Source organism: Lissotriton vulgaris, chromosome 3_1 (genome assembly GCF_964263255.1).
Source record: "Lissotriton vulgaris chromosome 3_1, aLisVul1.2, whole genome shotgun sequence".
Classification (NCBI taxonomy): Eukaryota; Metazoa; Chordata; class Amphibia; order Caudata; family Salamandridae; genus Lissotriton; species Lissotriton vulgaris.
The window spans coordinates 2,052,925,485-2,052,940,101 of record NC_141689.1 but is presented as its reverse complement, the minus strand read 5'-3'; the positions used below and the strand labels follow the sequence as shown (position 1 = coordinate 2,052,940,101).

The 14,617-nt window shown below is 48.0% G+C and overlaps 1 protein-coding gene across 8 annotated transcripts in view; it reads left to right on the top strand.

Annotated features, from left to right (window-relative positions):
• The window catches only part of PCM1 (pericentriolar material 1), a 1,333,387-nt gene that overhangs the window by 283,308 nt on the left and 1,035,462 nt on the right, over window positions 1-14,617 (top strand). The gene's annotated exons all lie outside the window — the stretch shown is intronic.

Genomic DNA, 14,617 nt, shown 5'->3' with positions numbered 1-14,617 from the left:
TCTGGAGAACACTCCAACTAGGGCTCTTGCCACAACAGGTGCTGTAGTGGTCCTAAGGGGAATAGCTTCAGGATACCTGGTGGCATGGTCCACCACCACCAGTATAAACTTGTGCCCTGATGCTGTCTGGGGTTCCATTGGGCCAACAATGTCAATCCCCACTCTTTCAAAGGGCACCCCCCACCACAGGCATTGGTATAAGGGGGGCCTTTTTTGTGCCACCTGACTTACCACTGGCTTGGCAAGTGACACAGGAGCAACAAAACTCCTTGGTATCTTCATTCATATGAGGCCAGTGAAAGTGTGAGACAAGTCTGTCCCAAGTCTTGTTCTGGCCTAAGTGTCCTGCAAGGGGAATCTCATGGGCCAAGGTAAGAAGGAAACCTCTCTGTGACAAGGGGACGACCAGCCTCCTGGTTGCACAAGGCTTGGGGTCTCTTGCTTCAGAGTACAGGAGTCCATCATCCCAGTATACCTTGTGGGTACCTGTGGCGTTCCCTGCAGCCTCAGCAGCAGCCTGCTGTCTGAGGGGTTCAAGATAAGGGCAGTCTAACTGTGCCTTCCCCAGGTCTTCTCTGGAGGGTCCCCCTGAACCCAGAAACTCAACCTGATCAGGTTCAAGTTCTTTAGGCTCAGTTTCCCTCAGCTCTTTGAGGTCAGCCTCCTCTGAGACTTGATCCACAACCGGGGGCAAGGGGGAAGGCAATGCCTTAACCCTACTGCTCTTCTTCTTGGAAGGTGTCTGGTCCATTGTTCCAGGATCCAGCACCTGTTCAGTGGGGCATCTTCTGGCCTGTGACCTAGTCACAGCAAGGACATGTGCTGGCACACCTAACATCTCCATGTGAGTCCTCTGCTCCACTTCTGACCATAGTGATGACTCCAAATCATTGCCCAACAAACATTGGGAGGTCTGAACTAACAACAACCTTCTTCTTTTGGCCACTTACCCCTCCCCAGGAGAAAGCTACAATTGCCATTCTATGGTGGGTAGTGACATTGCTAGCATTGGTCACTAGGTAGTCTGTACCTAGTATGATCTGTCCAGGGTCCACAAAGTTAGGTGTCACCATTGTGACACTGGCACAAGTGTCCCTATAGGCCTGAGCCATCTTTCCATTTATAAAAGGTGTCTGTCTGTATTTGCCCAAAGTATTGGGACTTGCATCAGGGGACATATCCATATCTCCTGTACAGACAAGGACAGCTTGAGTGAGTGTGCCAACTAAGTTGTCATACCCCTCGGATCCCAAGGTTAACCCTACTAATCCCTTGGGAGGTGCACTACCACTGCTGACTGTACTAGGGGGTGCAGGTGCTTTAGGGGCTGCAGTGGCAGGAGTTTGCCCTCCTTTCTTGGTGCACTCACTAAACCAGGGAGTTTTACTTTTACAGTATTGGCACCACCTTTTAGACTGGCCTTCTTGAGTCTTCTTTTTCTATTGTGAAGCCTGACCCCCACCCTCTTTGGTTTGTTGGGGGCCTGTCGAAGACTTCTGGTCATTTTGTTCACCTTTGTTATTACCCTTCTGGTCTGCTTTCTTCTGACCACCCTGGTTCTGGCCCTGGTTCTGCTTAACCCTTGTTCTGACCCATCTGTCTGCCTTCTTTCCCAATTCTTGGGGAGAGGTCAGATCTGAGTCAACAAGGTGCTGATGCAACAACTGGTTCTGACAATTGTTTAAAATATGTTCCCTCATGATCAGATTGTACAATCATGTATAATCAGTAACCTTACTGCCCAGCAACCAGCCCTCCAAAGCCTTAGTGGCACAATCCACAAAATCAGACCAATCCTGAGACTGAGTTTTCTGGGTATCCATGAACAGCAACCTGTACTGCTCAGTGGTTAGGCCAAACCCATCTATCAGTGTACTTTTCAGGACTTGGTAATTGTTAGCATCCTCAGCTCTAGTAGTGAGGAGCTTATCTCTACCTTTGCCTTCAAAGGAGAGCCACAAGACAGCTGCCCACTGACTCTGGGGGACGCACTGGACAGTGCAGGCCCTCTTCAAAGCAGTTATCCATTTGTGGATATCATCCCCTTGTTTAAAGGGGGGCACTATCTTACTCAGGTGTCTAGTGTCTAAACTCCTGTCCTTTTCTCTAGGGAAAATGCTGCCGCCAGTGGGGTCTACCCCACTCAATTTCTGCTCTCTAGCAAAGGCAAGCCTCTCTTTAGCCAGGGCAAGTTCTTCCCTTTCAATCCTCAGATTGGTCTCCCTCATCTTTGCTTCATGATCCCTCCTCTTAGGGGATGACATCCCTCTTCGAGAAGAGGTCTGAGAGCCATTGGTTCGAATGGATCTGTTAGAGCCTCTGGATAGAGACTTAACTCGTCCATTCCCAATGTTAAGTCTGCCTGAGAGTGGCCCTGGGGGTCCCCCAAGTCCATTCTCATGCCTACTTAAGTTGGTCCTGGTGAGTCTACTGACTTCTACCTGACCCTTGTCTGCCTCATCCTCTGACAACTCCTGATCCTCCTCCTCACCTTCACTCACTGTTCCATTGTTTTGGAGGTCAGGGTCCCCAAGGGTTCCCTCTAAGGGGGGCATATTCCCATCTGGATGAGAAGGATCTGTGTTGGCAGTCCTCCTGGCATCATAAGTCTCTAAGAGACCAGTCAGAAAGGGAATGGTAGGGTTAGAACGCTGTTTTAGCTTCCTGGATGTACAGATTTGTCTCATTTCCTGGAAGCTAAGAGCAGCATATCGTCAAGTGACCTGTGGAGGGTCCACTGACACAAGGGGGGGGCTACTGAGTTCCCTCCTTTGTCCGACATGCTTCTAGTGTGGTATAAGTGATGCACCTACCTACACTGTTTGTTTGCCTACTGATCCCTTGCTAAGAGTTGTAGTCCGGGTGTGCTAGGCCCTGTTGAACTACAACAGCTGGTTCAGTAGAACTCAGAGTATTCTAAGCTAAGTTATATGCACCTGGGTACTTATGTGATCTTTCACAATGATATTCTTAGGATACGTGTGGTAAAACAGCAAGCTCAAATCCCAACCGCTGCTCACCAATGTGAGAAGTTGGCCTGATATGTAGTGCTCACTATTCTAGTGATCACTGTGTATCATTCCAAACGACCCTTATTGATGATTGGTTGTAAGTCAACCGTTAGACCAGCTATCCTAGTAGGATAGCTGGGCAAGAGCAGTCTTTAGGCTAAACTCTAGAGGGCGTGTTCAGCCAGCTGTTATACCATCACATATACCCCTTGAACACCAAGTGAAAGGACACCACACAAGTTGTTATGAAAATAAAGTATATTTATTTAGAACACAACAGCCCTGGACTCTTTATGAGGACAGGGCGCTAAGCACAATACAAAGCACTTATGAAAATACACAAAGTCGCACAATTTACACAAATGCCCGAGGGGCACGAAAAACCATATACTCTAAAAGTGGAATGCGAAATTACTAGCAGGTAAGTACTACTCTAATAGGCTTTAGGATCGCTAGGACTGGACTACTGAACCTTCAGATTACTAGCAGGAGGCCTAGGGAGATCGGGTGCAGAGTGTGCACTCTCACGCGGAATGCGGGACAAAGTCTATGGATGCTAGATTTCGTAAAGTTAGTGTTATCGGACGAATCCGACTAGGTAGAGCTGAAACGAAAAAGGATCTGGACCTTTGGATAGTTAAGCTATGCTGGAGCACCGGAGTGCTGAGTTTACCTAGCCCAGGGGCTGCAGATGCATAGGTCTGAAGAGACGTCGGGAATCCTCGTTGCAGTCTAAGGAGCCTGAAAGAAGAAGTTGCTGGCAGGCGACCAGTGAAGAAGTTCGAAGTGATCCAAGCCTGGATCGAAGAAGGAAGACACCTGTAAGCAGAGGGGACCAAGTTCTGAATCACTAGCCAGTGATTAGATGGGCACCAGGATGGCATCGGCTGAAGTCACCTCGACCAGGTGAGTGGGCGACGCTGGGCTCTGCAGTCTCACGGACCAGGAGGCGTTGTCGGCGACCAGGATGGAGGTGCGAGCTGTCCCACGATGGTATCTGCTGTCGACGTCGCTGGACCCAGGATTGGGGCAACAAGTCTTGGCAAATGCAAGCCCACGTGGTGGACTTAAAATGGCGTCTGAAGTGGACCAGGAGGGTCCGGGGTGCTCCTCTGTTGGAGGGGAGCAAGGGCCAGTCTGGAGCAACCAGACCAGCGTTGGAAATGTCGTTCGTCGTCGGGAAGGCCACAAGCCAGCAGGCAAGTAGCCAGACAACGCGGTGAGCAGCAAAGAGCAGAAGGGCCCCACGCATATCTCGTGGATGCTGGGGGGCTGGACTTCGGTGCTGGAGCTGCTCAGGGTTAGGGCTTCTCACACCCCAAAGCACCCACTCGAGGATCCCTCGGCGGTCGTGCTGGGCAAGCGTCGTGCAGTCCTGAAGATGGCCGGTCCCTCGAGGTCTCGTCACACCCACGAATCTCAGCTGAGCTGACGATGCAGGTAGAGGTCAGAGGTGCCAGGGAAGCCGGTTCTTGTCGAGCTGGGCAGTCTTGATCCGGAGGAGAGACTTACAGCAAACCGCGACGCTTGGATGGTGCCTGCGGGTGCAGGGTGGCTACTCCTTAGCCACAAGGGAGAGTCTTCTGAAAGGTTCAAGAGTTCTTTTGTGGAAAGTCATCAAGATTCGGAATTATCTAATTTGGAAGGGGTCCCCGCTCCCACCTTTATACTAAAGAAAGGGGCTGATTGGGACTAGGTCCTGCCCATGGGTGGGACCAGGAGGGGGATGGTTATACCCCTCTCCCATGCCGGACTTTCCCCAGCTCAGGGGCTGGTGTGCCCCTGGAACCGGTTCAGACTGGCAGATGCATAGTGAGCACCGGGGTGCCACTTGCAGTCACCTTCCTATTCAGCCCTGCCTACCTAGGATACACAAAACCCTGTCTGGGTCGGTGCTAGCACCGCCCCTGACAGGAAACCCTTTGTCCAAGCTCTCCTCGCTGGAAGGACTCCCAGCAGCAGGAGGTCAGACTTGTGTCTGTGGTGGCAGCATCCATTTTGTGATGCTGAGGCTCGAGTTAACTTTAACCGGGGTTCACAGTTACATACATGTCGTGTCCCTCTAGAAGGGTGGAATGCTAACCCCGTCGCCAGAATTGGCGAGGGGTTAGTATTCCAATTCGTATGACACCTTACTCGACATGTTTTGATAAAGCGATACCAGAGTTGGCATATAACCGCGAGGATTATAATGCACTTAAGAGTATATGGTATGCGTTATCATGGAACAGCTATTAGGACTTGGTTCCGCAAGCTTCAAACGGGCTCAGCTCATGCCAGAGCACCATCTCACATGATTCCAAGCACTCTGCCTTCAGGATTGTTAAGGCCTGCCATAGGAATGACTGATAGGAGTATATGTGTCCATTTTAGGGTTAGATATAGGTATACTATATCTATAGCAAAGGGTGATTACACCACCTTGCCCCAGCTGTCGTGCAGCTAGTTGTGTCAGATTTAGGTGGCCAGCCAGGGGTGGCATAATACATGCTGCAGCCCCTGGTAGGCCCTGGGTACACCTATGCCCTGAGTTACAGGGTCTGATAAGGTGGCCCAGTACAAATTGGTAAATGCACCTAAGGTACACATGTCAATTTAGTGAGAGAACAGCAAGGCTGTGGGTCTGATTAGCTGGCCCACAGCCAGAGAAGTCGTAAACCAGTGAAGCAAAAAGCAAAAATCGGGGGTGACCATAGGATTGCAGACCCTACTCTCCTACAGTGTCAGTCCCGGATTTTAACCAGTTGATGGGTCCCTTACAGGCTCATGAACAGGTTTGTGCTGGAGATGTATGTATGGCACGTGCAGCTGCATTTGGCTTATTGGCTGAATGGGATATCTGTTCGACTGCGCAGAACGTCCTGTAATGGAGTTTCTATGAATATAACGCAACTTGCCCTCGCATGCTTTTGGAGGCGTCTGATTATGAGGAACACGTTTGTTCCTTCGACTGACTTGATTGGATTGGTTCCCTTTTTTTCTACCAATGATGGGGATGGTATTTTGGAGGGAATTGCATTCCTATGTTCCTAAACCTTTATGGACTTCCCACCTCTTACATAATAATTCTTGCATCATAACTTTATTATGCCGGAGACCGCTCTATTTTAATAAACAGAAATGAAACCATTGAAACTGTTTTTTTGTTGTTGTTGAAAATGTCAAATTTTTCCCAATTTTTTATTTTTTTCATAAGCTTTTAACTCTGCTTAACTCTACTCTGTTTTGGTCCATCATCTGTCCTACGACCTTACCAAGGGGCGGTGTTATATGGTTCTTAAGGTATTATATGGGGCCTAGGGACATTGTTGACATTGCTAAGTTAGCATGAGCTTCTCTGCCGTGATGCTGCTTTTGCGCACGTTACTACATAACTTTGTTTTTGCAAGACTCTGTGCCTTTCACATGAGAACGGGCTGCTATCGCGTTCTCTGCCTTTCCTGGAGTTTAGTCTGAACACGATGTGCAATCTTGATCAACAATGCCGCTTGTTATTCTGTTCTGGTTAGTCCCTAGCACCTAAACATAACATGCTACACACAGCTGCAGTACTGAAGACTCGTGCCTTGATATTACGTAGATGCATGTTGTTTTAACGCACTTGAAAAAAGCCGTTCCATGGGGAAGAGCTCTGCTGTTCGTATGATGTAAACCTTGCATCCAGGCTTTAAGGTATGGGGTCTGCTGTCCAAGACCAGAGATTGTCCTTTTTATAAAATAAACCTCTTCTAGTCAAGAGGAGGGTGGTCAGGCCTAAAAGCCCTCTTTTCCATAGTCTTTATAAAATGACTTCTCTCTTTGTATTCTATGGAATTGTTATAATGCTAACTGTGCTGAGTTTATGCATTTTGCTGCTAGTAGGGGCTCGTATACTGTATAGTAGAACACAATAGTTAAAATACATATTTTGAACTATTGCATTGACTCTGTGTATTTTCATTGTGGACAATTAAGAGTGAGTGAGTGAAAGAGTACATCTTGCTCCAGCGATTCCTGAGAGAGTCAGTAGTGTGTTCTGGGTTGTCAAATCATTTGTAGCTCCATGATATTAGGAGGAGAAGGAATGAGACACTATAGCTATTCGGTTTGGGGTTTTGGGTACTAATGTGGTAGGTTGGTACACCCCTATTTCCTGCGCATAGTTCTATATATGTGCAGAATCCCTGCAACAGTAGAAGCACCTTATGCCTCACTTCCAAGGATCCAGGACTGATTGGATACCACCTGGCAGGGCAGATTCACAGATGGCAGAATCCAGGTGCAGCAGCAGAAGAGTTGAAAGTCTTTTCTGTCCTTGAGACATCAGATCTGGAGGCAAGCCAGCTAGCCCTTGGAGTCACTCTGGGTTCAAGTGATGCAGGTCAAGTCCTTCACACCCAGGCAGAGGAACAGCAGCCAGGAGGGCAACACATTAAGGCAGGAGTCCAGCAAAGTGGCACAGGAGTTCTTCTTCCTAGCAGAGTTTTCACAGGTCCAGATTAGTACTAAGTTGGTGGTGTCAAAGGTCCAGTATTTATGACCAGTTGTGCCTTGAAGTGGGGGAGACTTCACAGAAAGGTATTTGAAGTGTGCAGAGGTCCTCCCTTCCTGTCCTGGCTCCAGATTTATTACAGGGAGGTATGCGGCACTTGGTGTGGGGACAGGACACAGCTTTTTCAGGTGTAAGTGTGAGGCTGTGCCCAGCTCCTCCCACCCATCCTGCCTAGAATGGCCCATCAGGATGTAGATGGCCCATCAGTGACTAGTACTAGAGTGTGGTTACCTTGACCTACCTCGAGAGTGCATGGTCATTCTCTGAGATAACAGGGCCTGCTACATGGACCTGCTATGCTGCTAGGTGGAAGTGGTTTGTCCACTGCTTTACTCCAAAACACATGAAGCCTATGATGCAAGACAGTATTTAATACTTCCTACTCTTAGAAAAGTCAGTTTTAGCCTTCACATCAATCTAGCCACGTTGAGCGCGCACTACTGCATACATGGAAAACCGGTAAACAGTCTTCCCTCTTCAGAATTCCTGTTAAAGCTTTTATGAAGGGCCTTAAGCATGTCAATCCACCACGGATAGCCCCAGCCTGGAATCTGTTATTCTCTCCAGACTTATGGGACCCTCTTTTGAGCAACTCCATTCATGCCATATGCAGTTTCTCTCTTGGAAAGCTGATTTCCTGTTGACTATAACGTCTTTGACTTATTAGTGAACTACAGGCCCTCACATTACAAGAACCTTTCTTCCAGGTACACCGGGATAGGGTGGTTCTTAAAATCAATCTAAAATTCATACCCAAGGTGATGGTCTCATTCCACCTCAACCAAACCATTGAGCTCCCGGTCTTTTTCCCACATCCAGACTCTGAATGTTGAAGTGCGTTTCACATATTTGATCATAAACGTGCAGTTTAGTACTACATTGATAGAAATGCCCTGTCACAAACAGTTGCTGTGTTTTTCAGAAGGGCTTGGTTCTAAGGCAGGGATTGCCAGGTGGATTGTCAAATGCATCCAAACCTCCACTTTCAAACAGGGGACTCCTATGGCCTTTTATGGAACACACCCATCACAGACATTTGTAAAGCTGCTAATTGACCCAATCCACACATATTGATTATTGTGTACATTCTTACTAGACAACAAGCTAGAGTTGGTCAAACTGTCCTCCGGACTCTGTGTCAGAACTCTGCACTATCCACTGGCTAGCCACCGCTTACGGGAGTACATGCATTACAGTTGATGCAGAGCATGTTCATCTAGAGCCACACATGTTACAGACTGATAGTGTAACTTCGACTGTAAGCATTTGTTTGTTGCATTTAGTGCTGTAGATTCACATGTAACGAAAAGGCAGGTGTCTTCTCTAGTGAGCTCCATAGGAGACTGTTACTGGAATGTCTTTAAGACCAGTGAAGCCAATATTACTGGTTGAGGTGCATATATGAATGGCCTTCAAATCCAGGGTTTGTGGTCCTTAAAAGAAATTAAATGCCTGATCAGCCTACTGGAACCATTGACGTTGAAGCATCCCGGAACTTCGAAACTACCTCAGATGTTGACAGCCACCAACCATACGCTGTTGATGCCTTGTGCGATGTTAAGACCAACACTGCATTGACTTAAGGAGCTAGAAAAAGGAAAGTACCTCGGATATCCGACTTTGTGTACTATTGAACCTATTCCCTTTTACAAGAGATTTCTCTTGAGGTTAATTTTTTATGCACATGATATGTTATGTTACAATGATTTATAACACACACGGCTACTCATGAGTGTCCCGGCGCAAAAAGCCAATATTGAAAACTGTAAGAAACTGGGAGAGATTACCGATTAAATAAACAGCAGGGTTTTTAGTCTTTTCTTGAACAGGCAAGTGTTGTAAATGCTGCACAGTTCAAGGGGGAGGGAGTTCCATGCTTTGGCCGCTTTGAAGGATAGATAGCTGCCTCCAAATCTTACCAGCCGAAAGCGAGGCAGCGATGCTAGGCACTGTGAAGCAGAACGCAGATGTCTTTGTGGGGTATAAGAACTAAACAGTTTGCTCAAGTAGAAGGGCCCTGATCCATAAAGGGCTGAGTTGGCCATCGTGAGAGCCTTAAATTTGACTCTTTGAGCCACTGGGAGCCAGTGCAGATCCCTCAAATTAGGTTTTACGCTAGACCTGCCTGGAATGCCCATCAGAGCTCTGGCTACAGTGTTCTGTATTACTTGGAGTTTCTTGAGCTGGCATCCTGGTAGGCCAATATAAAGTGCATTGACATTGTCAAGGCGGCTAGGGATCAAAGCGTGTGTGACCATCTCCTTAGCAGTCCTGGGTAATAGAGGAAGAAACTTCCTAAGGGACTTCAATGTGCCAAATCATTGGCCAGCCAGTTTCTTTACTCACGTAGAGAACCTAAGATTTTCCTCGAACCAAACGCCCAAGTTCTTAACTGTTTGACCCGTAGAGCTGGGGAGGGGGTATTCTGGCGGCCAGAGGGCTTCCCTGAATTGTGGGGTAAAGGATCCCTTTAAGAGGATTTCGGATTTGTTAATGTTAATGTTACTGAGACTTCTAAAGCGCTCTGTTACCCTGAGCTGTCTTGGTGCTGTGCTCTACCTACCTAGAGAAAATCAGAAGTAACCGTTCATGTAAATAGCCACGTTTTTAATTCTTTACTGAAGGGGAGGAGCTCAGATGAGCTTCAAAGATGGAAAGGCAGGCTATTCCATGCCTTAGTGGCACAGTGACGAAAGCTCCTACCACCCCAACTGGCCTAGTTATAGCGGGGAAGGATCACTTGTTTGGCTTGCGAAGAGCGCAAAACTCTTCCAGGAACATACCATTGTCTCGTGTGTTTTAAGAAATCAGGACCAACACCATTAAGGGCCTTAAAAACAATACACAGAGCCTTGAACTGTACCCGTTGCTTGACGGGGAGCCAGTGAAGAATTCTGAGTCCCAACCTCACAGAGACAAACCTGCTAGCAGCTTGGCTGCCGCATTCTGTACGATCTGGAGTCTGACCAAATGTCTCTTCTAGATGTTGATATAGAGACTATTGCAGTAATCCAGACGTGACTGTATGAGCGCTGTGACTGCTATCTTCAGGCTGTCTTCCGGAAGGAGGAATTTAATTTTCCTCAGAATTCTGAGAATGTAAAAACAGGATGAAACGACCCTACTAATGTGGTCACCGAAGAAAAGTTTCGAATCAAGGATCACTCGCAGATTCTTCGCCCTTTCCACAGGAACTGGAAGCATGCCCATTGCAGTTGGCCACCAGTCAGGTGTCCAGAGTTTGGAGATGTTCCCGAATATAATCACCTCAGTTTTACCTGCATTGAGTTTAAGGCAATTTGATGCCTTCCAACCTGCGATCACCTGCATACAGTCGTGGCATTTTAAACTGGTCTCAACCTCTGACCCATTCTGAAGGGACAACACAATTTGAATGTCTTCCACGTTAGAAGTAAACTGGAACCCGACGGATCTAATCAAAACTGCCAGTGGTGATCCATGCACATTACATAATGTAGGACTAAGAGAAGACCCTTGCGGCACTCCACAAGGGAGGGTGAAGGGCCTAGATCTATCTCTACCAAGGTCCACAGTTTGTGTTCTACTGGTCAGGAAAGATTTCACGAGATCCCAAGCCTTGCCTTGGACCCTGACCGTAGATAAACGGTGCATCAAAACTTCATGATCGACCGTATCAAAAGCGGCCGAGAGGTCCAGCATGATGACTATAGCTGGACCTCCCTGGTCCAAGGACTCTCCAATCTCCTCCGTGAATTTAATCAATGCCAACTCAGTACGGTGTTCCGCACGGAAACCAAACTGTGTAGTGTCTAGCAAAGAGTTTGTCTGAAGAAACGAGCTGAGTTGGCCATTCAAAACTTGATCAGACAAGTTTTTGCAATGCAATAGGTCTCGCAGTATTTAAGTTAGAGCTTTTGGTATTGCTTTTGATATTGTTTTTCACAATATATGTAGTACTCCTACCAATTGGTCTGTAGGCAAGTATTCAGCCATTTACTAGAAATGATTTTACACATGCAGCTTTTTAAAAATATAAATGCCGATGTGAAGCCCCTACCTTGAAGGCGCCCGCGGGACCTGTACAGGAAGGGTGTAAGGATTGAGGGAGGGGTCGGGCAGACTAGGGAATGGCTGCGGGAAACTTGCTTAAACCAAAGTGGGAGGAGAGAGCACATACTGCGAGTATAGATGGAAATACAAAAAAAAAGAGCACAGATCGCGGGGCGCGACGATCACTAACTGGACAGGAATGCCAGATACGATACAGAGGCGGGGACAAAGGGAAGTGGGTAGAATGCTAAGGAGGGCGTTTACCAGATGCACTCCACGTAAATGACTATTTAAATGTTAACGCTTCAACAAGCATGTGCGAGGTGAACAAACCCTATACTCAATTCGAGATTTACCGTATATGTTTACATAAAGCTAAAAGCTCTGTATTTTTTTATATAGCCTACCCCTCTTGCATAGCTGCCAAGGTTTCAGATTGCTAAGTGTGACATTTCCATAATTTCAGTGTAATTATGAGTGACATTTCAACAACTATGAGTGACACTTTCTCGCGAGCAAAATTAAGCAATGAAGATGAGGAAAAACAATTAGCAGAAATTCCACCCCTCCCTCCTCCTTTTAACTTCATGAGGGACTATTTTAAAACACTGAAAAGTTTGCTGTCATTACACATTTAATTTGGAATCTTATACAGGCAGAGCAATCTATTAGAATTACACTGCTGTGAGCATGTATTTTTTAATATTTGTCAGAGCTGAAGATAATGATCATAAAATACTTCCGTTGCTAAAGCTTGCTTTTATTTCCTCTGCAACTATGAGGGGTTTAGCATTTCAAATACCCCTTAATCACTAGCGCTCTTCACAAAAAGGTGATAGTGTCCCCTTGTGCACAATACTATTAATGTTGTAAATTAACATTATGTCAGAAGTCCTGAATTATCAGACTTGAGCGGCCAACAAGTGGCCTCTTATTACAACAGGGCACCGGAGGCAGTCAGATCTTTTGAGGTCTTTCCTCAGCAGAGATGCCTATAAAAGCTTGTCTGCTCTCCTAATGGTCGCCATGAGAACAGCTCTCCAACTGGCCAAACACAAGGAGTGGCATTTCACAGCTGTTTGACCGAGGGGCTGATGCTGAAACTAAGGTGTACTCGCAGAGGAGTCAATTGCCAGGCAACACTATGTACATAGTGTTCGTGGCGACAAGCTCACGGCCTGCACTCATTCACCTGAAATGCACTGAATTCACATTCTTCAATGTATATGCAGTCACAGACATCAACACATCTGAGTTTATTGACGAATGTGCACTCATGCTCCTGGCATCGCTGCATGTGAGGATAGCATGAAACTTGCAGTGCACCCACTCTGTATCTTATGTACGTGCACCTGAAATTGTGACATCACCTGTACCACAATACATACGCATGGTTATCTAAATGTGCACTCGCATACCTCTGACGCAGCATTCCCACAAGTCGCCACCACTGCAAACCATTGAATTTGGGCAATACAGCCTCAGACTGCGGTACACTCTAAAGGTCACAGCCCACGGGCTGCAGCCTCGAGCCAGAGCAGAATTAAGCTAGCAGTAAGTAACTGGCAGCTGAAAACACGCTGCCGCTAAAAATGTAAATGTGCAGATGATTTACACTTGGCTGACACAGTCTACAATGTGACACTTACAGTTTCGAGGTGAGCTATTCTGTTTATGGGCCGGCCGCCGCCTCCTCAGACTCCTGGCCGACTCCTGGCATCTTCAGTGTCTGACTGCACTCCGTCAGATCTTGCCCCCGAAAGAAATCACCGCCGCAGCCCTGCTCCGTGAAAACCGGAAGTCAGGCACTTGCCGAGACGGGGGCGGGGCCTGCAATCCGGCAGGAATTCCCGCCCGCCGCCGAGGAAGAAGTGAAGCCGGCCGACTGATGGCCTCTCCGCAGCCCGGGGCTCCCATGAGTTGAGGAGAGTCCCGGGGCTGCCAACAGCAAAACAGCCAGAGTGTTGCGGGGCTCCCAGATGCTGGAGGGAGCCCCGGAAGTGAAGTCCTGCCCCCTGGTGCCGCGACAAGACTAGACTGCCGCAGAGAGGAGCCCGATCCCCAGCAACAGCCCGGTGAGTGCCCGACCAGCGCTGCAGAGGAGACACGGAACACGCCGAAAGAGCCCGGTGAGTGGGAGGGGAGGGGGGTGTACGCGCGTGTGTCTGTGTTCGCTGGTGTGTGTGTGTGGGGGGTCTCTGTGTGTGCGTGTAGGTGCGCTAGTGTGTGTGTGTAGGTGCGGCGGCGACGGGGGGGGTGTGTGTGTGCCTGTGTATGCGTGTGGCTGTGTATGCGTGTGGCTGTGTATGTGCGCATGCGTGAGTGTGGGGGCGCGTGCACGCAGTCAAATCCAGCACAAGAGAAGCGCGTGGCACCCTCTTGTCCCTCATTCCCCAGAGACGGGCAGCTATAAGTCTCCAGCTGGACGCATCCTTCGGATGCAGTACCAGCGAGACCTAAAAAGGAGGGGACTCAGGGTAGAGCTCTGAGGTACACCAGTAGACACCTTTTTTGGGGTGGAGGAAAAAGGAGAAAGCCACACTTGTTGTGATCTGTCTGCCAAAAATGATTTAATCCAATCCCACGCTGGACTGACGACACCAATGTTTGCTAGGCACGCTAATAGCAGTGAGTGTGGCACTGTGTCGAAGGCGGCAGAGAGGACCAGTATAATCCGAGCCGCTCTCCTGCCCCCATCCAAAAACTCTCTGATAGCTTCTGATATTTCCACAAGCGCCGACTCAGTGCTATAGGTAGCTCTAAACCCTGACTGAGCAGGATGTAACGATCCAGCAGTCTCTGCAAAATTGGCCAGCTGCTTAAAGACCACCTTTTCACATACCTTTGCTACAGCTGGAAGGAGGGAAATGGGCGATAGTTGGCAGTGATTAGCAAGGGGTTCAAAATCTCTACTTTTTTCCCCTGCCACCCCAGCTACTTAAGTGTCTTTGGCATCTCCTTGGCTTCCTCCAGTGCTATACCACAAACTCCTCCCTTTTGCTCCTGTAAGACCTGCAAGTGAAATGAGTCATCACACACAGAG